Source organism: Opisthorchis viverrini (genome assembly GCF_000715545.1).
Source record: "Opisthorchis viverrini unplaced genomic scaffold opera_v5_388, whole genome shotgun sequence".
Lineage (NCBI taxonomy): Eukaryota > Metazoa > Platyhelminthes > Trematoda > Opisthorchiida > Opisthorchiidae > Opisthorchis > Opisthorchis viverrini.
In genome coordinates this window covers 175,092-178,621 of record NW_008752045.1, presented here as the reverse complement: position 1 = coordinate 178,621, position 3,530 = coordinate 175,092, and positions in this window count along the sequence as shown.

Genomic DNA, 3,530 nt, shown 5'->3' with positions numbered 1-3,530 from the left:
ACGAAAAGTTACTGCAATTGCGGGAACCAAAACACTAGGACAATGGACATGAGGTCCGAATGGTTCAAAAGGAAGCCGGCTGATATGAACTAAAGGCGAGAACCATTGCAGGCCGTGAATGACCTTGGGCGGCTTAGTAAATGACCAGAGTCACAACAAGCAAAAATACAGATGAGGATGAAATAATTCGAAGCGGAGGCAAATAGCGAGTTTGTCTTGAAAATGTGGTTTAACATGAGACTAATTAGGCTCACTGGTGCAACCACTGTTGGGAAGTCAGGCGCGAAGATTAGGTTTGATGAGGAGATAGTACTAATGTATAGGGTCAAACAAACACCGTCCGGCATGATCATGCGTTTACAGTCAGGCTGGGATATGACAGGGGGATTTGCGGGTAGCTGGGATTGCGCGAAAAGGGGACAATGTCATAAACAGTGGGAAGTACTCGATTAAATAATAATAATGTTCCTTTTGCAACTTGTATGGAACAATAGGCATGAGGTCTGACTAATTCAAAGAATCAGTCGGCTGATATGAACGAGAAAACGTGGAGGTGGGGATGGGATGAATCGAATTGGAAGAATATGGCATGTTTAGTCTCAAAAACATGGTGCAATCTGAGAACAAGCAGACCCACTGGTTGCAATGTTGTAGGGAAGTCAGGTGCAGGGGTTTGTTTGGATGGGGACACAGAGGTGGTTTAATTCGAACGCGTAGTCCAACAGGTTGAAATGAATATCATGGTGGCAGTTGGAGTCAATGAAACGAGTAGGCAAGAGGGCTCGATTGAGAGGAGGAATGGAACAGTTGCGGGTGTGCCATCAAACTGAGCATGACAGTGCCGTGCCATCTTTGGCCTGACATGCTTCAGTTTTTGGACAAATATAGAAAGCTGTGACGCATATCACACCATTCTTTACGTGCATGATTTGAGCTACCTACTCCTCTGTACTTATCCATTTTCCAGAATTGGTTGGTGCTTCTGCAGTTTGCAGTGTCACAGAACCATCCATCCATCTCCCCACTCTGTACGCCATTTGTTGCCTTAACCCCATGGGAAAGTCCTGCCTCTATTCTCTGAGTAGCGTTTGTCACCATCTTTTCATTAAGTCTGGTATATGATTGGACTGAACAGTGAAGTTTGTGGGTGACTAGGTCGCTACAGATCCATGGTGCACAACACGCATATAAGCTATTGGAAAGCCGAGGGCCCATAGAAGATTCCTGACGGTACTGCGTCTGGATAGAGGAGGATTAAGGTGGATCTATGATGAACATCCAAAGGTTTAGACCCAAGTTAAGGTTACTAGGAGAGTTATTCAATATTTCAGCCTTGATGTCTGGTTGAACCGTCCGATTTTCGATGCGGTACTGGAGGTTCAACTGGATTAGAATGAGAGTGGAACTGAAGCTAGAGGACCGAAATGAGTGTCAGTTTAAAAATTAGGAAGGACGTAGCGAAAACCTGAGCTCGCAAATCCTTTTCCGGAATGCAATCGTTGCGAGAGAGCGGCGCTGAAGTAAAGGTCTGTATTTGTGGCCGCAAGATCAAGAGAAGCAGGCGATTTTTAGCAGCATTGAGAATTTATATTTGGAGAATTGACATGTACCGCGATGCTTAGGACGACATATCGAAGTGAAAAAGCTCTCCGAATAGGAAAAGTGAAGGGTGCTGATTTCGTGGCAACCTACATGAAAGTCTTTGCGAAAAAAGTGTGGAAAGTAAAATAAAATCGAAAAACGAAGGGTAATACTGAAAAACTGAAAGGAAGTTCACTTTCATCACGTACTTTATTTCCTTTAACTTAACTCGCAAGCATCCTCGTCACATCCACCCTTGTTAAGGAGAAACTACGAAAAGCCACGGACCGATTTCGTCTTCACAGTGGAGGACATTCGTCGACTCTTGCACAAGATCAACCCATTCTGCGCGTTGGGGCCCGACGAGGTCCATCCAGGGATCCTGAAGGAAACGTCCTCCACACTGGCAACTCATTTACACATGGCGTTTCCTCAGTCGCTTGACGAAGGCCGCCTTCCCTCTGCTTGGAAGGAAGTGATTGTCACGCCAATTTACAAAACTGTTGACCAAGCAGTCAGCTTGCCTCAGCTTGCAGAATCAGAAAGACCGACGTGAGTTTTCCGCTTTGATTGTGATACCGGACGCGAAATTGGAGCTCCTTTCTAAGGCACTGGAAGATTCAGACACTAAGAAAGCAGCGACTTGGACGAAAGTTGATAAGGATATTTCTTCGCTGAACGAGTACCTCGCGCTAACCATACCGGGTCCTCTGGCTGCGAAGAAAGTCATAGAACTCTCTGACGCGTCTATAAAGACCGCCACAGCGCCTCTAGTGGACAGGAGCTTAAGGGAGAACAGATTGATGATCGGGGGTTCAATCTCCGGAAAAATCACGCCAGCGAAGCTGGCACAATCGATCCTTCGGAGTGTTCTCACCAAGCCCGATCAATCGCTGCACGCAGAATGGTTACGCCAGAAGGGAACCAAGCGAACTTTTGGACTTTCAGTCACGCGTTCTTCCCCATCTGACGTACGGAAGATCATGGTGCCGGTTGGCAGCATTCAAAAGGCCAACCCAATTATCAGGCGTCTATCTGAGGATCGCCCTCTACACGCGCGAAAGCTCGGTCACAGCAGGCCAGGGGTGGAGGCGCGAAACAGGCTTTCGCTGAGCACCAATTCAGCTGACCCCAAACTCATGACCAGGCCGATTGTGGTCATATCCACTTGTGCTCCCGAAAGCAGGCCGACGAAACCAGCTGCGCCTCCGGACAGCAGTTTTTATTCTACCACCACAGGTCTCTCGCCCACCAAAGGCAGAGATGCCCTGGAGGAGGCGAACCTCACATGCAAGCAGCGCCCAAATTACGTGGAGCTACCAACGCTTATCTCCGTAACGGACAACAGAGCTGAAGCCGTGCACCCCTCAACAAAGCTACAGCCTCTGAACTGGACTGAGACAGATGTTCGGGGACAAGCGGCAAAGCAAATCTCCAGCTCCACTCTGTCAAAAGCGGCCTCTCTGCTTGTGGACACAACCCTCGCCCAGGACCCAGACAAACAAAGCCGCAAACATGACTACAGCCATCTGGAAAATCCCTCGTACATCCAGTTGGCCACGCTGGTCGCTGGCGGATCGGGTGTCCACACAAACACGAAAGAAGAGCGACTGCAGCCATGCAAGCCACATAAAACTCGCCAGATTAGAAAACTGCTGACTGGCTTCAAGGTGCAGTCCTCCGCGTAAGCGAGTCTCTTAGGAGCGCCACCAAAATCGTTAATTCTTGGTGCCCCACCGAGCGCCCAGGGCCTCACAGAGACACTTTTCCGGCCAAACCGCGCCAAAACACCCAAGAATCCAGGAAGGCGAAAGATTACCGCAAATCTCTGATCAACGCCAAAATGGGGGTGCTGAAGAGCTACAAACAGCAACGGTTGAAATTTTCGCCAACGGTGGAAAAGACCTCGTCCTCGAAAGCCAAAAGGCCCAAGCAAACCGGGCCCCCAT